Source organism: Ochlerotatus camptorhynchus, unplaced genomic scaffold, assembly GCF_037179485.1.
Source record: "Ochlerotatus camptorhynchus isolate MF236.1 unplaced genomic scaffold, CSIRO-AGI_Acam_v1.1 ptg000008l, whole genome shotgun sequence".
Lineage (NCBI taxonomy): Eukaryota > Metazoa > Arthropoda > Insecta > Diptera > Culicidae > Ochlerotatus > Ochlerotatus camptorhynchus.
The window spans coordinates 832965-857663 of record NW_027040500.1 but is presented as its reverse complement, the minus strand read 5'-3'; the positions used below and the strand labels follow the sequence as shown (position 1 = coordinate 857663).

The window sequence follows — 24699 nt, the reverse complement described above, 5'->3', positions numbered from 1 at the left end:
ACCAGGGAATAATAGTATTGTTGTACGCATATAGGTCATTTTGAGAAGATGAGCTATATTTTCTCAAAGAAGTCATAAGCTTCGTAAAAGTTCCAAAATTCTTACCGAAATTCTGAAAGATTCTCTGTGAATAATCAATAGAAATCACAGACTTCCAGTTTTGCGCTCAAGCTAGTTGAAAAAATCTACCCGTAAGAATTACTGATAATATTCATGTAATTTAAAGCATCGCTATTGGTTGTACCGTATTGAGCATACATACGGTATGCATAATGTAAAATCTTTTAAATATAATAATAGAGGTATAACATAATGGACGTTGTGCTTGCACAACATAGGCAAAACATAATGGACGTTAGGCATAACATTTTATGCTATTTTTCTTTATTTTTAAAAGTACATCCTGTAAATTTGACCTAGGTTCGGGCAACTCAGTTTGCAACTACAGCTTACTCATACGATTTACTGCCCTGTGCGTCATAAATGTTCTGTAAATTAACCGAAAATTGCTGTTCAATAAATCCTTGCGATAAGGGGGTCGAGTGAGCGAGTATTGCGTAATATTTGGGGGAGGGAGTCTTGTTAAGCGTTACGTACTGTTGAATAGGGTGAGAGGGTCCAAAATCCATATGTTTTGCCTTTCGTAATTTGTGGACCGCGCCTAAGATGGATGAATTATCTTTTGTTTCTGCAACAAATTATCTTTTTTTAAAGTAGCCAATTTAAAAAAAATGTTAATATTTACTTCTAAATATTATTAATCTTCACAATATGGATTAGAAACTTGATGAACAGCAAATTAGTAATAGTGGGTATGACCACTTGAATAAAAGTGAAAATTTTTCTTCGATATTGTAGTTGGCATTTCTAACTGGTCTCCTCAAAAGTTGTGATACCACACTTTGCGCTTTTACGTTGTATCGTTTTGGTGTCTTCTACGCACACATTCATTTAATAAGTGCGCTGAAGACACCAACACGATTTAACGTAAAACGCAATTTTATTAGCGTTTCGGCACTTTTCATCGCACTTATAATGACGCAATGCGCTATAAGCTTTCCGCAAAATCCGCGCTGCAGAGTTATAAAACTCTACGCAGGCCTGCCTATAGTTAAATTCGGAAGCCTTATGAATCAACTCAAATCAACACAAACCGAATAATCTTCAGAGATGCAATTTAATGGGTCAATTCTTATAAGGCCCCATTAAGATTTCTCGTGCCCCGTAACGTGGGTTGATCGCCTTTTCGTGGTACGTTACGGGATGTAAGGTCAACCACCGATTCCACGTCCTGACTACTTCAAACTAGTGGAACAGGATTTTTTAGTAGTCAATGGAACACATCTTACTCCTTGTTACTTTGTATGCCTTGTTGATAGTGACAAGACTCGACTTTGACCACCGAGCATGATCTTGAAACAAGGAAAAAATGAGTTAGTTCGTCTTCATCTATGTGATTCCTAATCTTCTATTCGTTGTCCCATAGTTTGAAGTAGTTAAGACTAGGGTGCTGTTGCATGGTCATTATCGGTGCCATTGCTTAATTTTTGTTGCTCCCTGCGATTTGGTCAGATAGCGTCGTTGTGCCAATTTGGTCGTGGCACATTTCGAGTATGAGAGAGTGATTGCAGTTTGCTCAAAAGTGCCTGAGTAAAATGCAAGTACTTTCGATGATTACCCGTAGTTGTTACTGTGAAGATATACACCCATATTCTTGTTTATGTCTGGACGTGGTTGCCATACAGAAACATTTTGATTTGATTTTGTGTGGTGGATTGGTTTCGGGCGTGGACGGGCATATGGGTGATAATATTAAGTTTACGTTAGGATAACGTTGAAAAATTGAGAAATGTATCGCGTCAGTTTGAGAAGCACTTCACTTCGCAACCGATGAACCAATCTGACGGCCCACATTGCCGTGCAGGCACCGTGTGTTGGCAGGGTGCAATATTGGACAGTTTGATGTTTATAAAGTACCATCAGTTAAAACTGTATTTTGAGCTTTATATCTATACATTCTTAGGTGTTTCTTAGAAGATTATCATGTTGGTGTACGCTGATTCAAAGAGTAAATGGTGTTAAATAAAAAATAACTTTTAATGTAGGTTGAGAGTGAGACAATGTCACTGAGATATGGTTAGTTGGGTATTCAGACGACTATTACTTTAAAAAACTAATCCTGGTTGTATCTCTTTTTCGTTTGCATGTAACACTGTTTGATATTACTAACCGCACCGAGCCTTCATTCCGGGTAGTGAGCGAACCTGAAGAAGAAGAAGATGACAATGAGCCCCTTCTCGGAACGAGTGTATTGTTGATGGACCTGGTCTACGATTCAAGGTTGGATTCTGTGATGATGAGTATCACAAAAAACTACAAGGAACAGCCCAATGGGGTTGTACGCAATGATGACGTACACGCTTAAAAATAACTAATTTTACACGAGATTTAATCCATCTTTGATGTAAATTATGGAACGTAAACAAACATGTCATGTAAAATTGAGTGTTCCCAAAACGAAACATACGCAACTCGACGAAAAGTACGATTGATTGAATTTATTATCTCATTTCTTTCAACTGATTCTTATGTCATTTGGGCCGCTTGCATGTGTCGGTCTCAGGGCACGGAAATTTACATGACTTTTTGGTAGTGTGTAGGACTACGTGGTATGATATAATAAATATTTTTATTAACTGCAGCAGGAGCTTGTATTTTGTGTAGGGATAGGAATTTAAGCGGGGCTCTCTCTGTTTATACTCTTTAATATGACTATGATTGCCCTGAAAAGAACCTTTTGATATGAATTTTAGTTGGGACATGTTCGGAAAATTAACTCTTTTGGAAAATGTTGGTGGCCCTGAAAAGGGCTTTGAAAGATGATGATGACGTGCTGCGTGTTCAGGCAGCTGCGTGTTCAGTGACGGCATGACGGATCACATTTTCTCGGCACACCTCGGGTTTCCTTGTACATCAGACCGGAGATGAGCTTGACACCACCACATCGAGCCAGACGACAAATGGCAGGCCCTGGATGTTATCACACGATGACACCATATTTTCTCGCTTCCTATTGGCTATTCACAGTTACCAATGAGAAGTGAGAAAATATGGTATCGGCAGAGTTGGTTGTCTATATAACAGGTAGCTAACTGCGCGTTCGCATTAGTTGTGATTCACCCGTTCAACAGCAAATAACCAGGAGGTATGACTGGTCGTGGCAAGGATTTGGTAAAGGAGTCGCCAAGTGTCATCGGAAGGTTCTGCATGATAACATCCATTCGTCGTCTGGCTCGACGTGGTGGTAAGCTCTTCTCCGGTCTGATGTACGAGGTGTGCCGAGAAAATGTGACCCGTGATGCCGTAACTGAACACGCAGCTGCCTGAGCACGCATCATTATCACCAACAACCAAGTAACAAAACGGCCCTTTTCAGGGCCACCAAGTTCATTTAAGAAAAGAGTTAGAGTAGAATTTTTAAAGAACTACAAAAATAGTTTTCACCATTTAGTCAATGCTATTTTTTCTCATTGATGGCGCTGTTCCATTGATAGTAAGTTAGAAATTTGAAAAAGTGGATGGAACGCTTTGGATGCATATTATGGTCAAAATAAGTCAAAAGAAATCATTCATTGTCGTTCAATTTTCTCCTAGAAATTTTTGATAAATAGTATTTTCTTGCAGAATATGTTAAAAGGGAGGGAAATTTTATGTAATTTTTATGCAGAATATGCCAAATGGGAGGGACCGAGTATAGAATGGTAGAAATATGCGAGACAACAACCAAGATGATGAAAAAGATGAAAAACTAACCAAAATTAAGTACTTTCCCTCAATTTGAGTAAATCGCATATAGTAGTTTCCATTTAACACCAGCAAAAGAAAAATCTACTCTTAAGTATACTCTACCCAAAATCAAGTTTAATTCACGTAAGTTTGAGAATATGCAATTTACTCAAAAGTAACTTATTGGGCTGAACTATATCTTTCCTTTTTTGACAACAATAGAGAGTGCAAGTAAGAGGCTGAACTCAATATTGAGTAAAAAGAACTCAAATTTTGGGTAGTATTTTTCCCTGTATATGTTTTTCCCCCCTTTTCTTTCAGAAATTTTACAAAACTTGGTTGTGTTGGTTCTGCCATGGTTATTGTATTTGGTGGGCTTGTTCCAGTTATGTCGTTTTCGTTTTTGCGGTGTAGCATCGGTGTAGTGTAAGCAGGAATAAGCGCGAGTCTTTGACAGCTCAACATCATTTGTTTGTAAACAAAGGTGCATCCTATATCTAGACCCTAAATTATTTCGGTGTACGGCAGTGTAGCACCGGTGCAGCTACACCGCAAAAGCAAAAACGACATAAATTTCGTATAATTTTAATGCATCACAAGAACTTAAGTTTTCTTTAATTGATCATGATTCAAATTGAAAAGACATAGAGGTTTTGGGCCTACGGGAGAAGAGGTAGTAAAATTATTTTCACTCCCGCGGGATTTGCCCTCAATCAATAAAAAAAAATCCTTCCTTTTAATTAGCTACGGGTGTGACAACGATGGTGAGTTCACTATGTTATATCTTCATTTTATTTCAGAAACCTTATCTTCGAGCTCTGGACGGCAATTTCAATATTTATAAAAAAAAAAATCTAAATTTGCCAGCAACACTGACAGGGTGTATCATATGGCTTACCTTCATTAAATACCCTCACCAATAGATTTTTGCAGAAAACAATTTCATTTAATTTTACTATTATTTCTATCAAAATTACTATGCATTTTAAGCAAGCATAGTAGTATTGTCAGAATCATAGTAAATTTGTTAACATTCATATTCAACTATACTGAATTCATAGTAGATTCAACAGCAATAAGCGTGGTTATATTGAAAATAAGTGTTTTCTGCAAAATAGTATTCCTAACTATGGTCCTTGTTTCAGTGTAGCATCGATTTTTTACGATAAATGACAACTTTTTTAAAAAAACGAATACTTAGTCATTTCTCAATAGTGATGGAGTAATACGACATGCACTAAACTAAGGACACGGGATATAAAGATTGTACTCGAAAAAAATGTAACACTTTCTTTTGTGTATAACTTTTTATTGCATTGGTAAAATTGATGAAACTTTGAGTAAAACTATTTTAGAGTGCAATGTTTACATATGCAAAATCTCTTCACAATCTATTAAGTGGCTATCGAGATGGCTTCCAAGCAATAAGTGCTTCGCATCTTAAACATCTCATAGACAATTAGTCAAGTCAAGTTCTGAAGGTCTTATGAGTTCAATCTATTGATGATTTGTGAAGATTTTATCTATATTTATCTTTATAATATAAATATAGACGCTTGATGAAGGTTAATTTCGAAATCGTTTTGGGTAAATTTCAAGACCATAAATCTTATCTAGTCTAGTCTACACATACACAGCCAGTACTTGAAAGAATCCTGGAAAATGATACATCTATCATTTTTCTTGTCATTATTAATGCCTGCTGCACATCAAGGATGTGAAACAAACAATAAAGCGGCCAGGCCTACTGTGTAGCGTTAAGTTAATTTTTGTGGAAGTGAATGTTTACCATGTCTACTTAATAAGTATAGACAGTGGTTAACATTTAATCCACAGGTAATCAAAGAGCGGGGACATACCGTACCAACCGCTCCGTATGCAGGATTTGAAAATAGGCTATATAAATCGTTGGGAGTGACAGAGCTAAGAAAGTTAATGTACACTCCTTGATTGTCCGATCTCCTGGGATGGAACACAGGTATTTACCCCTTGTGTTCGAGCGTACAGTCCTCCCTCCGTACAAGCGTGGACGGCACCGCCAACCCACTGCCATCCCTCAATCGATCCAGCCGACCTCAGTCGAAGGACAACAGAGAGCGGTGTGCGGACGTAACCTATACGGAGGGAATGCTGTATTAGCCTAGGTTATAGCGCCCTTGCTCGCTACCATTTTCTTCTAGCGGTTGGGACCTGAGCACTAACTCTTGTCCTAGCCCTATATGGCATATGGTTATAGCGCCATTACTCGCTTTCTGAAAAGAGAAGAAGGGAAGGGAAGGAGAGGAAAAGGACTTGGGAAAAGGAAATGCGGAATTCCTTTCCTCATTAGTATTTGTATCGTCAACTTTTATGAAAACTATATAAATCATTCTTCCTTGGTCAGAGGTATTATTACGACATTTGAATAAGATTGTCTTATCATTTCCCTAATAAAAATAACCATAAAAGAGAGCTTAACGACGTGTTCGGGGTATCATCCAAACCCTATGTGGGATGGTTTACCTATCCGAGATACAGTTCGTTTATGGTATTTATTCGATTATCCAATATAAATCGGTAACACTGTCCTGCAACCGATGTAGGAAGCACCAAAGAATATATATAGACAAATCTCAAAAACACAGTTTTAACTGATAGTACTTTATAAACATCAAACTGTCCAATATTGGATCCTGCCAATTATTAGCACCAGAATAAATTGCAACGGACTCACCAAATTGATCCATGAACGATGTCTTGTTACAGTGATCTCCATACTCAAGGGTTGGTTGACTGGGCTCGAAAATAGGTTTTCCTATTCTTAGTATCGGACAAGCGAACCAAAAATCCTGTATGGCCAATCAGTTGATTAGTCAGATGATGAAAGCACAATTGTGGCTGAATGGATTCAGGCTGCTAATCGGAGAATCTGACCCACTTGTAAGGAACACAAAGAGCCACAAAGAACAACCAATGGTGCTAGGTTCCGAGATGATCAGTGGTTTAAGAACTCTGGGGTGGCAAATAGTTAAAGGAACACTAATTACAACTTCACAAAAGTCTAGAAAAAACGGAGCAAAAATTGACGGCTGAAAATTTTCTAAGTCTCTCTTCGAGCACAGCTCACTACGATCTCCAATTTCAAGACCATAAATCTTATAAATCTTAACTCTCCAAATGATCCATAAGAGTAATTTCTGGGAATATAACAAAATTTTACGATTCGTTTACATAAAAACATTTATACTTATTCAGTAATTAATGCTGCTGTATATCCAACCGGGTAATGTAAGAATCTACTACAGATTTGCATGAAAAGCATGTAGTCTTTGTATCACTGCATGAACAGATAATGGAAGGTTTTTTTTTTTTTAATTTTTGTTTTTTGTAATTTTGATGTTAACTTATTTTTTAAACCAAGTTTATTTCTGCAAATGCACTGTCACTAGAATATTAACTCATGAAGGTTTTAAACGAAAATATTAATTCTAGAAAAATTTGCTTGCACGCTACAGTTCTTTGTAAGAACTGATATAACATTTGTTATAAGAAAAATAAACAGAGACGGTAAGAAATCCATCCTTCCATTTGATGTTCATACTATTTGTGTTGCGTGTAGATACCTTATCGAGGAGAGCTATCTATGCCAACCAATGCATACATTTTGTATATTGTGTGGCAAGCACGATGATACTCTATGCCCAAAGAAGTCGAGAAAATATCCAACTTGAAAAATTTCCTCGACCGGATCGGAAATCGAACCCAAAGCCTCCGGTTTGGTAATACCGTGCCTTTACTACGCATACAGCTTGCGTCAATAAGAAATGGCACCACTACTCAACTGCACTCTACAAAGCAGACTAAATCGAACTATGGGTGTATTTGATTATTGTCACTTATTATTTTTCTTCAAGTGCATTTTTGTTTTGTTTCAGAGCGTAAGAGTACATTCTAGCTTTACAACATTTGACATAAAAAGTATTAAATATGAATTCAATAATGAGAAACTTACATCCGCTTTGCGGTGTTGTTATTATATCGAGCTTTCTCTCCTACAAACAAAAATGTTCATCAATTGAACAATTACCACACTGGCCGAAAAAAAAACAATCGTAAACATATTAATTTGGATGGACCAATTCAATTACACTTCTGTTGAAGGATGAGAGAATACGGTTGCTGTAAGTCAGACGACCGCTCGAGGGATTGTCCAATTAATTACCACTAAAAATTGGCTTTCCTAGGTTCGAGCATATGATGGTTGATACAAATTGGTAATTGTCAGCAGCTGGATGACGAAAAGGCACCTACCTATAACGTAACCACCCATTAAGATTTGATGCGTGTGCCAAAGCAAGCGTAAACGAGAAAGTCAATTTCCAGTTATTCCGCGATTTTCAATTCAACCTCCACATGGATCCGGTGGCCAGCCAGTTGTAGACGGGCAGGATGAAGCGATCCAGTTAGTCGGCGTTGAACCAGCCGTCCTACTACCATCAGTGCATGCGCATAGCTAAATGTACCAAACGGTGAAGTTTAAAGTCAAGTTTAGCTGGTTGTTTTTAATGATCAACCTGTTGGTGGTTTTTTTTTTCTACAGGAAATTCGAAACCCACCTTTGAGCGATCGAACGGTAACGGCAATGAAGTAATCACATAATGGCAATTAATTTGAACTTTGATGTTCACTACTTAGTTGGGTTTGTGCACGTTTACTAGACTCCAATGGATAATGTTGGAGATCGATAGGTATCTGTTTGGTTTAGAGCGCCGAGACAATCCAACGCTGCTGACAGCATCTGAAGCATCCTGCACAACAACTATGTTATGCACTTCGCAAATGGCATTACACATTTCACTTTCGTTGTGCAGTGCAGTGATTGTACCAATACCGTTGGTGGTGTCGGTGGGAGGTGCACATTTCACGTTCAGATCGCATTTAGTAGATATTGCAAACCGATTATCAGTGTCGATAGAAACACACGATGGGAGAAAAACAACTTCGATGTAGCTCAGGCAGTTCGCGGAAATGGAATGGCGATGCATAAAATAAAAACGGCACTATTGAATTTTAAACAGCAACACAGACTCTGAAGATATTATTTTCGTCATGCATATTTCATTTTTTATTTAGAGCTGTCTAAGTTTACCATATTTAACACTTAAGGTTGTTTAAAACTCAAATGAAAACCTATTATATGCACGAAAAAAGTGGAAAAAGAATAAGCTGCATTAAGGGAAAGTTTACCGCTTCGAAATTAAAATGTATTTTTCGGCACGTTTTTATTTTTCTTAAACATATTGGGAAAAATATAAAAAATCCAAGAAAATCAGTTTCTTCCTTAAATTTGTGAGAAAATTTACATGTTAAAATATTTCTTCTACCTATCTCATCATGAACAAATATTTTTAGAAAAATCAGAACGTTTTTTTTTTTTTTTATCGTGGCGGTAAACTTCCTCTTAGACTTGTGTACCCTAGATGTGTAATGCTATAAGAAATTTCATGGAAGATTTCAAATATTGTATGCAACCGTCCATTTCTTACCTGTGTATAGTTTGACTGACAGAAATACAAGTTTATTTTATACACATGGATGATTACACCATCATAATATTCAGATTTGTTTTCTGCGAGCCTTATGATGTTGCACTCGAAATGTTTGGGACGATACGATGCTTTATGAATATTGCAATCCTTACTTCTTCATTTAGGAAACAGCAAAACAAAAGAACATTTGTACCCAGATAAAATTTATTAACTTAAACTGTCGCAAAATCTCTTCTCGTTTTATTTTGAGCTATACTACGCATAAATAACGAAATGTTTTACAAGCTTTCATACAAAATTGCTAATTTATGTGATATTGCGCTTAAATTTACATGAACTATAGTGTAAAATAACGTCAAATCAAGCGTTAATAATGTGTGCGCTATATATCGCAGAAATTTAATGAATTTTTAATACGGTGTACGTTAGAGAAAATGACACTATTTGAACTTAGATCGGACACGATTAAAAATTTTTAAAATTTTAATGTAAAATACACATAAAAAGAACATGCAAATCTATGTAACATTAAGTTTGTTTTTAAATTTACACGACATTAAAATGAATGCATGTAAAATTATACACAGCAAAAAATTAATTTTAATATTACATCCAAGAGGATGCACTTCAATCATGTCGAAAATCTCATGTAATTTTTATGGCCACACAAATAAACAAATGCAGTAAAAGCAACGTAATGTCAGCTCATGTATTGTATTAATGATAATTTTGCCCTTTTTGGCAAGTAATATTACACCATATTTTCGACACGATTGAAGTGAATCCACTTTGATGTGATATTAAAATTAATTTTTTGCTGTGTACGTCACTGCGTTTTCCGAGCAAGAGAAAATAACTAATGAATACCTAACTTGACCTGATACTAAAATTTGGTATTGTCCAGCATGACATACGAGGTAAAATACGAAAAAATTACATGCAAAATACTTTTTAAATACCAGCGGCACCGGTGGTGTAGTGGTAAGCGTGATTGCCTCTCACCCCATGCATAACATCTCTGGTCACGCCTTTCTTTGAAAGGGAAGTAAAGCCGTTGGTCCCCGGTTCATGAGTTGATGGGTCGATAGGTAGGGTTCGGTTGTAGGAGCTGCCTTCCTGGCACGTCGGTAGCATTGGTGCTTAGCACGGAAAACAAGATCGACGGAAAACAAATCAAAGGCAAAAAAAAATTTATATATATGTCGCTGCGTGTCCTTCGGTATCATCCCGCTTACATTTCCACTACTAAACTGCTCACCAATGCACCAAAGCGATTTTTCAGCGGGAAACAAGGAGCAGCGAGCACATTTATGAGTTTTATTCAAATTAATACTAAATCATGCCATGATTGTAACACGCAGTAAAAAATTAATTAGGATGTAAATATTCATTCACGTAAGCTTGTATTACATTTCACACAAATGAACAACGTGTAAGCAATGTTTTTTACAATGGACTTTTGTATGGAATATTTGGAACATTTTATGAAATGTATTAGACCTTAACACGATTTACAATGTAAACTAATATGATATGCAACGCTCCATTTATATGCATCAAATTAAACATAAATTTACACTACTTTTTCGAACTGTGCAAGCTTTTTTGTCTGGCATCTAAATCAGAAAAATACGTTTGCCCTAGACTTAGGTGTCTCGATGCATGTTTTGCCATCTCTTTTTCACTATTGTACACAAAATATCATACAAAAACAGAACAGTAGACGAGAACTCATCATTTATGTAGTGATGCTATCGCAGGTGTTTTATTTTAATGCCTTGAAGGATTTGAATTGCTTTTTATGTTTCGGCAATCACATTCGAAAGTACGCTCAAGATCACCGAATTTATAAAAATTTACAATTTTATCCGACATGTTCACGTAAACTTAAATTTATTTTCACTTAAACGAGCAATTTGTAAGCAATGTTGTTTACAAAGATTGATTATTGGATACAATATTAACAACATTTCATTATATGTATCAGAACTTTATATGAATTCTAATGTAAACTTATATGATATGTGACGCTCCATTTATGTGCATCATATTGAACAGAAATTTACACTGCTTTTCGAGCTCTGTATACTTCACAAGATGGTACAACAAATCCAGAGCCGTGTATCACTATTTGTAGCGTCGCTTAGTCAATGGAAAATACTTCGTACAACTTTCATAAGTAGTTAAGAAGAGGATCTTTCAGAAGGCTCGAAATTCTTTACAGTTAAAAAATCGAACAATTCATGAAAACATCCGAGATTTTTAGCCGATACTCCATTACTATAGAATCTACTAAATTGAAACCGATGATTTGTGTAAATTTAAATGAAATTTCACGAAAATTGAAAACATTGTACGCAAACTTTTTGTGTTGCTGTTTTAGCTCCCAAAAAATAGCTAAAATTGGACCGGTAAATCGGATGATGACTGTTTATGTTCATGATTGTGAAATGATTGACTTGCCATCCCATGAAATCGTAACAATGATTCATGATTTCGTCATGGAAATTCATGATTTCATAATGCAGTGGAATCAAGACCGCTACAAGTGTTACAAGTACTTGGCAAACCGTGTTCATAAACCGCACTACATAGGTATCTTGTAGCGTTATAGTTCAGTTTCATGCAATGTTATCGCTAACAGTAAAAAAATAGTTAGTAAGGCAACTAGTCTAGATACTAAAAGCGAGATATAGATGTCGCCTCACACACTGCCGCTACATCACCCCTCGCACAGTCTTGAGCGCAACCCTGCTATGCGAAGCGAGAAACGCAAAAGCGGATCGCACACTACCACACACACACACGACGGGGACTGGATCTTCCGCCCAGGCGAAGAAAAGAAAAAACGAGTGCTTTGGTGACTGCGAACGGAGAGCAACGACAAATACTTCGTCCTCCGTAGGAAAGTCGTGTCGTCGGAGATTTGCTAAAACTTACAAAGTGCATGTGAACAAAACAAATTACGCAAGTTCAAGGACGAGACATTCCGCAAATAAGCGACGGCAGACGCGAAAAGCTACGGGCTGGTGGTCCACCGATGTCGGCTGCAGACAGATTCGCAGTTCATATCAGGTAAAACACACGACATTTCCCTAATCCCACGTGAATCTCATGCTCGATTCGTACTTCAGGCAAACAAAAGTACGGAGTTGGAAGACGGAGATAAGCACGATTCGATCGCTTGCAGCACGGTAAAATAGCTACCACAAAGGACGCTGCAGGTAATTTTGAATAACCTCATTGTGGAAGCGGCAATTGATGTGGATTATTTTGTCAGGTGCGGCGACTGACCAGAACGCCATCATTTCGATCAATCGTACGGAAAGAAGCGAAAAGGGGTCGACCAAGTCGTAAGTTGACCTGATCCGCAAATGAAATTGATCCAAAACTCACAACATTTCCCGCAAACAGGATCCCTTTTTTTTGTGGTTTCCGGGCCAAGTCGCCTCATCGAGGCCGGTGCGCAACATCGACGGCGTTGGCAGTTCAGTGAATGCATTGACGAGCGACCGTAGGTCAATTCGAGCTTCGTTGTGTGTGCTAGAGGACATCGACGTGGTCCGTCCGGCGCAGTGTGGCGTATCCGTACTCAAGCACAGCAGCGTTAGGAATTTCGTACCGAGCAGTCTCGTTGGAGTATGAGTGAGAGGACGTTGACGTAGTCAGTCTGGCGAATCGAACGCAGCGAAATTCAGGAGCGTAGTGAGTAGGATGTAAATTTAGCCTTAAGACAACAAAAGAAAGACTAGGTAAAGTCAGACAGGCATGGAGAGGGAGAGTTTGCCACTAGCTTAAGCGCGCGCGGAAGGCCGCAATACATGAGCAGGTATAATAAAATGTGTCGATGAATGAAAGTAATTCGGCTCCGATTATTACGATTTGGGAAGAGCATTACAATCTCTTATACGCCTTATGTCTTCCATCTTATACAAGTACTGATAGTCTAGTGGTCAAAGAATAAGTTTAATGATGCCAAGGTTCTTGGTTCGAATCCTGTCTGATGCTTTATTTTATTCTTTTCACATTTTTTGGTTAAAAGTTAAACCCATGAATTTAGATCATGACTTCAACTCTGATGATTCATGATTTTGGGAATGTTTGCTGCGTTACGCAAAAGTTGCTCATGATATCATGAATATTATTCGTGGTATATTATTTTCATAACATGAAAATACGCTTTGTTCATGAAATCATGAGTCATTTTTCTTATTTGGAGATCGGATTTTTTCCCGTGTAACATCGACAACAATATATAGTTTTTGTTTTGTATTACAGTCCTCATTACTTAAGTACTCATACCCTAGATAAACATATGAAGATCAAGTATAAAAATTAACTACATGTAGCAGAATCGAAACCTACCTAATTGATAACTCAAGAAACATATAAATTGTCATAACTTTTTATGTACGATTGTTGGGGGTCTAAAACCTCTCAAAAACTGTCTACGTAGCTTATGAATAACACACAGTTTATGTAAACTCTTAAAATCCCAAGTGAAAATATCTCGCCTGCGTAATTGATATTTTCAGAATATTTCCACTACTGCTCCTTATAAGTAGAACTGGTGAAATTATGAGTGTTTTTCAATTTCTCTTCCTGTAGAAATTTGTTTCGACGTCTTCGGTGAACAGTGATCATTTTACCGGGAGTAACGGTTATGTTGATGATTGGAAGCTTTCTTCGCATGCCAGTGCATGAATTTTCAAGAAAATTTCCAACTCAAGAATGTCGTCGATCGGATCTGGAATTGAATCGGTCGCTACAGTGAATAACAGTAGGTTGCTCGTGCTGTCCAATTGGCAACAGAAACAATACGTACCGTAAAAGGGGATGCAGTTGACAACGAAACTTTTGGTTTGTTTTTTCGCGAGAAACATTTATTTTGGCAAAAGAAACAATATGTACCGTAAAAGGGGGTGCAGTTGACAACGAAACTTTGGTTTGTTTTTTCACGAGAAACATTTATATATATTACTATATGACGAGTGAACTTCTATGATAGGGGAAATGGCTCTAATGTTGGCCTATGAATCTAAGATTGGTATAATGGTTGATCTATATAAATGCAGTATTGTTGTAGTTGTTTTATTTTCAATAATACAATGAAAAATCCAACTTCAAAATGGTGGATGATTTTCAAAATGGTGGATTCATGATGGCGGATTTTTGTGAAGCATTGTTCATTGTAGCATTGATCAGTATGATATTGGCATTCATTTATTTGTGAGAATCAAAATTATTCGAATTTTGGCACTTGCATTCCAGCTCATGGAATTTTTCGTGGTTTTATTTCCGTAAGTAGGTATATGGCAAAATTTATGTTATAAACCTTGTATGGAAATAAATATGTTGAAAAAAGAAAAAAATGCGAAATTTAAGGTAGGGCCAATTTGAAAGCCACTAGGGCCAACAACTGGCACACTTACCCTATTTGTGTTGTGAAAAGCGATTATAGTAAGGAATCCCTATTCCCGGATGGTTTTTTCGTTCGTTATCCATTTTCTGGATACTTGGACGCCGTTAGTTCGCTGTCCGGTCAGCATTCTACCTGCTGAAGCACAAGCATCTACGAATCCTTCCTTACGAGCAAAAAAAAACATACGGGAATAAGGATACCCGACTGAAACCTGCCTCACGTGTACGAAATAAAAAAAATAACAGCGAACTAGAAACAAACCCGATGCACGCTGCTAGCTCAATTGTTTTTTTTTTTCCTTTGGTTTGTTTTTTCCGTCGATCTTGTTTTCCGTGCTGAGCACCAATGCTACCGGCCAGGAAGGCAGCTCCCACACCTGGACCCTACCTATCGACCCATCAACTCATGAACCGGGGACCAACGGCTTTACTTCCCATCCGAAGGAAGGCGTGATCAGAGATGTTATGCCTCAGAACATCCCGGCGGCGCCGACTGGGATTGAACCCAGGCCTGTTGGGGTGAGAGGTAGTCACGCTTACCACTACACAACCAGCACCGTTAATAGCTCAATTGTAATGCATATAATTTGTATCAAGGCCACGAAAATTGCTTTAAGTAGATTCTGCACAAAATTTCGCCGATGGAAACATCCAAAGAATTTCAGTGCAATTTTGGACCCCACAGAGATGAGCCATTAGATCAAGAATTACAAATGGATGCGAAGGGAAAAAAAGGAATGAGAAGATTGGTAGTTTAAAGCAAAACCTGTAATGAGTCTACAACCTACATATCAATTGAAACAAAGTTAATCGGCTTATTTATATCGATGCACAAACTGCACATTATATATTCAACGGAAAGAAATGCCACCAATCAGCTTCAAAAGCATACGGTAAATTTGATAAAAGAAAAAGTAATCAAGTTCACCTACATTTCGATATGCAGCATCTTCTCTAACCGTGTCAGTGTCATCAGCTGAGTACGAACGAATTACCATTGGAAACACAGAAAAAGCAACAACAAAAAGTCTTAATCCTGTAATTACACTGACCGATCGAGTATAAATAACCGAAGAAATTGCGATCGATATGGTATATGGTTGATTCTGTTCGACGGAAATTGTTCCGCAACGAGGCGAACAACGAGAATGGAGTCTATGATTATATTGCACCTCTTTCATAACACTCGACGCAAACATACATTCTCTTTTCGTGCACCTACCTAGCCACCACCGTCGATAATTTACTGCAGGTGGTGTAGCGATCATGACGACGACGACGATGATGATGATGATAGCTATAATTTGTTGCTGATTAAAGGTTCGTGAACTGCGCAGAGCACTTTATGCGCTTTCAACACACATTCATACGCATAACACGACTATTTCGTCGCGGAGGCATGTGTATTTCGCAATTGCGCAAACCGATTTTAAATTTCAATTTTCAGTGGAAAACACCCCGCATAAAGACATCTTTGCCAAGCCGGTAGTTTACGGTCGACTATATGGACGAAACATTCACATCCGGACATGCCAGAGGAGCAACCGTGCAGTTGCCTCACAAGATGAACTGGTTTTTACAAGTCGCCTTTTTATGGACCAATGCATTCGGGTTTATTTTCTTCTCTCCTTTCCGTATGTGCGAGTTTAAGCTCTTATTTGTATGCTTCTCCAAATAGTTACTTGCAGATTGCCGGTTTCTGTATTACTTTATTTTTGCGATAAATATCGAATTATTACGTGATGTAATATGGACAGTAGTTGTTTCCCGTTATATCTCAATTAATATTTAAATTTGAGTTTGGTAAGTGTTTTTTTGCCATACTCGATATTATTACATAACTGATGCTTGCTTTCTTTAACCTAAATTTTGTAAAAGGCAAGCATGTTTGTGGAAACTTTAGTAAAACAAATGATAGATGATTTCAATAATAACAACTTACGAAACAAGATACCTTTTCAGATAAAATCAATCAATCGGTCCCTCGTTACAGCAATCGAACCATTTCTGTAACGTCTATTTTGGATTCACTTAAGTGAATTATCTCATTTCCCTTTCAAATCAGACACCACCGTCCTGCAACCAGCAATACCATTATCTCACCTCATCAGCAGACTGACTACTAACTGACTGCTTACCTAAACCCACTTGCAAATCCTCTTGTTAATCCAAACAGAAGAAGGAAAAAAAAACAAAATAACACGGTTCACAGTTTCCCTTTCGTAGCCAGTCAGTGAAATTGCGCGTGCCTTACTTTACACACAGCATAGAGAGCACGCGTAACCATGTGGTCAACAAATCACTATTTTGATGGGTTGACTGAGCCGCTTTAATGGCTCTAAAAGTCAAATGGTAACGAAATGAAACCTAAGCATCCTACGATCAGGTGTGCACGCTCGGAGTGGCTTATTGAAAACAGTGCCTGAGGTAGCGCCAACATAGGTACAAAAAAATATAGATGCAGTTGAGTGATCATGAATAGATCATTTAGTTTATCACTCAGTCTGTTGCTGATTTTAGACTCATTAATGTGACGTAATATATTTGATATTTGCATATCGGTCATCATCAGTTTTGAATTAAACATAAGGTATTCGAAGATGATTAAATTTAGATGAATCAATTAGAGAAACATATGGATGCATAGTAGAGAAAGGAATAACTTATTATCAAGATCAGTATTTTGATCAAGCATGCATCTTTGAAGGTCAACATTATTTAAATATTATCAACAGACTGCACATTGAAGGTGAACTTAATATCCGGGCAGCTTTGCATATAAACTCAAACATTATTCAAAATTCTATTAGATATTCATATAAGCTGCATCCTGCTGGCTGCGGCACAACTGAAGAGCATCGACGTTCAACTTAAGATGACTTAAGGCCCCCGTCTGGAAGTATTATTGATATTATTCCCTTGCTGGGATTTTTTAGAACATCTAGGAAAACCCGCAAAAATGAGCTAGAAAAATAAGCTAATCGAAAAATCGAAGCACACTACGTTCTAGCCTAACTTTCTGGCAACATGATAGTTGGAAAATTTTTGGGAAAATCCAACCCACAAAAAAACTGGGTTGTTTTTCCGACATGAAGACCACCCAATTCCGGCCACGTGATTGTATAGATGTAGACACCATGTGCTATCTTTCCCCTCTGATAGCTCATGATCTTTATTCTAAAGTACATGATAATTGTATACTAGAAGATTCGTGAGAATGTCAGGAATCTTGTGGTGTACTTCAAAGTACAATTTTCCGACTTTCCTCGCATCGTTTTTCCATTTTCATTTCATGCATACCATTTTCCCGATATACCGGTACATGGCGAACAAGGCATGAGAAAGAAAAAAAACTGTACTAAACACGAATGCGCGCGAGAAGCTTTCGGCTCACATGATTTTTGCGGACGGCTGACTGAAGCATGTGAATAGTGGTGTCGTATGTTTAGCAAAAAATAATTCAAGTTGTTGATAATGAAAATGGCCAACAAGAAATTTCCCTACATCATCCATTTCGCCCTGAATGACAATGGATCCAAATATGCACTGGTAAACATAGTGTTCTCTGCAGGTCGATGAAACTAGCTAGGTTACTTGTGTTTTCTTTGTTTGGAGTAAACATATAAATATTGTTTGGGAAGCAATACAAGCAATAAGCAAAATATCCCCCCACTTTGATATTGACTATATAATCTACACAACAGGTATTATTGATTTCCGTATCTAAGAATCACATTCAAAACTTCATATGGTATAATTGCCAATACCTCAAAAAGCTCCGCGATGCGGATAGAGTCCCTATTGACGGTGTGATTTGTTGTAAGATGTAGATCTCACCGAGCTGATTCAATTAAAAATTACGATATTACAGCCGATAATGACAAGACTTTGCTATGATGAGTGCTGAAACTTTGCAAAACTTATATCAGCAGAAAAAAAAATGCATCAGTTAGTTACAACATAGGCAATTGCTTTATTCCAAATGCCAGTAACATTTATTGATAAAGTGAAAACATTTCTCAACTGTTGTAAAAAGGTAATGCTTTGTTCAGAGTTGGGCACATTTTAGTTAATCCACAAGGAACATTTTCGATAGCGATTATCGCTTCCGCTAATTTTCTAACTCAACGGCGCCGGTGGTGTAGTGGTAAGCGTGATTACCTCTCACCCCAGCAGGCCTGGGTTCAAACCCAGTCGGCGCCGCCGGGATGTTCTGAGGCATAACATCTCTGATCACGCCTTCCTTCGGATGGGAAGTAAAGCCGTTGGTCCCCGGTTCATGAGTTGATGGGTCGATAAGTAGGGTCCAGGTGTGGAAGCTGCCTTCCTGGCATGTCGGTAGCATTGGTGCTCAGCACGGAAAACAAGATCGACGGAAAAAACAAACCAAAGGAAAAATTTTCTAACTGATATAAAAAATCAGAGCAACCTGTTTTTTGAGACATTCATGATTATAATTTATAATTTTTACACTAAAAGACTCCTGAAATAATGTTGTTTAGCTATTATCGAATTATACTGACGTATTATTTGTAATAGAAGTAATAGTAATAGTTTTTGGTTAGTTTGACAAACCTCGGCAACTTTATATAGATAGTGTAACAGTCAATTTCCGGCAGATATGAAAAGCCACAATTACTTGCGACTACGATACATATCATTCTCATTAGATGTGATCATCCCTACTTTCAGAAGAAAGAAATATTTATTTGCTTCGCGAAGAACGTCGTCAGCTTAGCGTACACTACTGTTTATAAATGTGGGGTTCCCTAGATGTTTCACTATCATGTATCTCTCATATCTAACATCAGCGAAAAGGTACTTTACAAAATTATTCTAGAAAGTTGCAAAGAATATCAGGCGTAACATTTGATAACGGCACAAACACCTTTGTAAACAAAAGTTGTAAGGCCCTTTACACGCGACCGAAGTACGCCCACGCAAACCAATACAATTCTAGATAAACATTTCAAAAGGTCCTATCTGCATTGATCTCTTTCGTCAATAACTCAGCTGCAAAACCTTTCCCTGTTGTATTTGACGTTTTGGACGCTAGATAAGAACCTCTATTATCAAACTATGTGGTAGAATTAGCACAAAATCTGTTTGCATATCAGTGGTTATGAAAGGAGAAAGTCGATGAAGAAAATCGATCAAAGCAGATAGGACCATTTTAAATGTTCATCGATAATAATCGGAAAGGGGAAAGTGTCCCCCAGCCGATGATGTTGTTGGATTACGTGGGCGTACTTCTGTTCACGTGTAAAGGGCCTTACAAACTTGTGTTTACAAAAATGTTTGTGCCGTTATCAAATGTTACGCCTGATATCATCAACATTTATGCATCATATCATTTTATCCTTCATATCCAAATCAAGGTCAGATAGGCTAGGTGATGTAGAATTTGATTTTTCATTTATGTGTTCCCGAACTTATCCTTGGTAGTGTACGAACAGAAACAGTGCAATGAAGTGTACTAAAACCGAATATGAGCAACAGTTGTTCGTATTTTCGATTTTCATAAACCGGACCGACGCATCGATCAGTTTCAGTCTACAGCATGATGTGCTCCTCTCTACACATGTCGGTCGGGAGTACGTAGACTTGGAAATATGATGGTCAGCATTCTTATGTTGAACCGGCCTTCCCGATACTGCGCCTTGAAGGATGTTTCTTATGGCCATTTCTGAGATCAGAAAATATTTTCCAGGTTTCCGAGAACGCCAACTAACCAACTCCAGTGATATGTAAGAAAAAAAAATCCGTGATTTCAGTACCTTCATGTGGTATTCAGCATTTTCGCGGAGAAGCTACCTCCCCAATACTTGAAAAATTGTTCCTGTGAACATTCCATAGATTCAGAATTTTTTTTTACGAGTTTTTCGAAATGCCAAGCAGGCTTGCTTCCACTCACTTGCTATAAAAAATTATTTTTCGAAATTATGAAATCATTAGATATTATAATGATAGTAAATAGTTGTAAATCACAAGATAAGGTTGTAAACTAGGTGTTTGAGACATAAAACCTGTCATTATTGCTTTCAGTGCGTCACAATCAGCGATTTTACGATTCGTGAGCGCTCACTCTGAGTGAACGCTCACGAGTCATAAATTCGCTGATTGGGACGCACTGAAAGCAAAATTGACAGGTTTTATGTGTCAAATACATACCTTCCAACCTCTTCTTGCTTCTGACAAGTACAAACTTTCATAAAAGCATCCAGTGATTCCATAATTCCGAAAAACATTTTTTATAGCGAAGTGAGTGGAAGTAACCCTGGCCAAGTGACCATATTCTTTGATATTTATGTTCAACTGCCGGTGATTTCAGTGAGAGAAAATTAACCTCCATGTGGGTTCAGCATTTTTAACAGAGAACCAGCCTTCCTTGATAGTGAACCTTGAATAATAGGTCCTAAGGTCATTCATGAGATCCTGAAGTATTTTTCCGAGTTATCAAGGGACCATTCAATGATATTTATGTTTCCACACCGCTGTTTTCAATAAGAGGAAATTATCCTAAATGTGGGTTCAACTTTTTCATGGAAAACTGACCTTCTCCGATACTGAACCATGAAATAGTTGGCCATTCCTGAGATCCGGAAATATTTTTACAAGTTTCTTGAAATGCTAAGGAACCAACTTCATTGATATTTGACTTCAAATACCGGTGATTTTAGTAAGAGGAAATTTACCTATATTTGTATGGAGAATAAGTCTTCCCCTATACTGAACCTTATAGAAAAGTTCTTATGACCAGTCCTTGGATCCGCAAATATGTTTCCAAGATTTTTGAAATGTCACCAATTGCAATGATATATAAGGTTAAATACCAGCTATTTCTACACAGGGGAATCAAATAGGTAGAGATCAATATTTTTATGAAGTTCCTCCCTTGTGCACCTTGAAGTTATATTTCCTGTGGCCATTCCTGACCGCTGGATTTTTTTTTTCAAGGTTATTGAAATGCCAAGGGACCAAGTTCAATGACACTTGAAATCAAATACCACTGATTTCAGTGAGAGGAAGTTAATCTAAATGTGGGTTCTGTATTTTCATGGTGAATAGGTCTTCCCCGATACTATACTTTGAAGGATAGTGCCTATGACTATTCCGGAGATCCGGAAATATTTTTCAGAGTTTTTTTTTTAATGTCAAGGGACTAACATCAATGCTAATTATATGAGTTCAAACACTGGTGTGTTCCGTAAGATAAAATCAACCAAAATGTGGGTTCTGCATTTTCATGGAATGCCGGCATTCCCTGATACTGTACCTTGACGAATAGTTCCTGGGATTCAGATATATTTTTTGAGTTTCTTGAAACACCAAGAGACCAATTGCAATGATATTTGAGCTCAAACACTGCTATTTGCAATAACAGGAAATCATCCTAATTTTGGGTGCAGCATTTTATGTAGGCCTCGCTTGACTCAGTCGGTAAAGGCGCAGCTACAAAGCAAGACCATGCCTGGACGTCACTGGGTTCGATTCTCGGTCTGGTCTAGGTTTTTTTTTTTAAGTTGGAAAATATATCGAGTACCCTGAGCATAGAGTATCATATTGTACTTCCTACTAAATTATACAATGCAAAAATGGTACCGGCTTCGAAAGCTCTCAACTGTGGAAGTGCATATAGAAATCTAAGTTTAGAGCACGCAATAAGCTTGAAATGCGAACAATAAGAAGAAGACTTTCATAGAGAACCGGCCTTTCCTGATACTGGACCTTGAAAAATAGTTTCAAGGCCATTTCTGAGGTTTGAAAATATATTTTCGAGTGTTGTGAAATGACACGTGACAATCTGCAATGATATATGAATTCAAATAAACACAAAAAAACATTCTGAATTTTACTGGTGATATAAACTTCCATTTCACGTAAACTAGCTACTTGCAAGAAACGTTGCTTACAAATATGGACAGTTGGATAGAACAAATGGAATATTTCATTTCATGTCTCATAAATTTTCACGATCTATAATGTAAACTTGTATGATATATGACACTCCATTTATGTACATCATAGTAACGGTTATTTACATACAATTTACATTTTACATACACGTGAATTTACCGAATTGTAGAGTTTAGCATATTCATGGAGATAATACTACGGAACCTTTCTTAGATCAGTCCGTTTTAGCATAGATCCATTCTGGAGGCGGCTGGGTCCGATTCCTAGTTCAGTTCGGTGGTTATTCATCTATGCAAACATTGTATACATTTACGATATTTGACAAATCTCAGCTAATCATGACATTCACTTATTGCAAACAAAATTAATGAAGAAAACAATAGTACTGCAGTCCTGAGTATCACCTGTGCATCGAATAACTGAGTATGATTGTACAGCTTTCCCCCGAAGAACGCACTGCCGACTGTGTTTTACCCACCGCTTTTACTCGGCGGATTTTCAACCAACCGCTCTGATTTTCTGTGAGTGGCTAGTTCTCTATTGACACTACTAACATATAAAAAATCATACCAACTGATTGAAAACCTGCAGAAAAAGACGTGACGTTTTTCCCCATATCATTTCCATGACATTTACTCTAGTTATGACACTATTTATTAACAAAATTGACAGACAATGTTTATAGTGTTTATCAAGTTTATCTAGTGAATATATCATGATCATCTATAATATAGTGAGCAGATATCAACAACAGAAAATCACCTACTTGTTAAATAAAAGCTAACTATGATCCAAAACTGCAAAGCAGGGAAACATATTTATAAATAATTTTTTTTTCCTTCGGTTTGTTTTTTCCGTCGATCTTGTTTTCCGTGCTGAGCACCAATACTACCGAAGTACCAGGAAGGCAGCTCCCACACCTGGACCCTACCTATTGACCCATCAACTCATGAACCGGGGACCAACGGCTTTACTTCCCATCCGAAGGAAGGCGTGATCAAAGATGTTATGCCTCAGAACATCCCGGTGGCGCCGACTGGGATTGAACCCAGGCCTGCTGGGGTGAGAGGGAATCACGCTTACCACTACACCACCGGCGCTGTTATAAATAATTATTGATTTAAATTATTAACAACGATGGAATAGAATGGTGGGCTCGAGTCCCTCCAACAATATTTTTTTTTTACTATTTTCTCATGCATACATTCATGCCCTGCTCATCATATGTTTCACACTGCCGTACTCTAACAGAACTATTTATCAACTCTATGTTTTCATCTTCTCATCTATCGTATAAAAAAGGCACTTTAGTCTGTTATTTGAAACTAGCATCTTCAACTATGTATATGTAACATGTGTTTTAATATAATATGTAACAACAGCTATCAGGAAAATGTTTTATCTTATATACGAGATTTGTTTGGAATAATTTCTTTCGTTCGATAACTATGGGAATTTGAAACACTTTTATTCCATCAATAATTTGAAAAATATAATATATTGGTAATTAATTGTTAATACTTAAAATATATCAGTTATATAGTTTTTCTATGAAACACTGTGATAAATTATCCATTTACGAATCTCAATTGTCAAAACGTTATTGTTTACTAGGCATAAGGTCGTAAGTTCAATCGTAGGCCCGTACCGTACCTTTGTAACTATTTTCTCTTAAATAAAAATAAAAAATCGAATCAATCTCTAGCGATTGCATAATTTCCATGTTTCTTAAGTTAATGATTATGATTATGATCAATCATTATTCTAACGATAGTTCAATTACTTCGGAGTAAGTCAAGGTATTTGCTTTCAAGAGTCTTTTACAGACACATATGATGAGCAGGGCATGAATGTGTGCATAAGACCATGCTTGGCATACACAGTTTTGGTCACGAACTGCTCATTTGCTAATAACTTTGCACACAGTTGACGGAACATAGTTCGTTTTGAAGCAGTAGATAGAATAGAGTATAAGCTTGTTATAGATATGTAAAAATAAGTAGATTTTAATGCTAGTAGTAAACTGTATTTGTTTTTGCGTTGTAAA

At 37.3% G+C, this 24699-nt stretch overlaps 1 protein-coding gene across 5 annotated transcripts in view; it reads right to left on the bottom strand.

Annotated features, from left to right (window-relative positions):
- The window catches only part of LOC135698564 (WD repeat-containing protein 47), a 228329-nt gene that overhangs the window by 5554 nt on the left and 198076 nt on the right, over positions 1-24699 (bottom strand). The window lies entirely within an intron of this gene.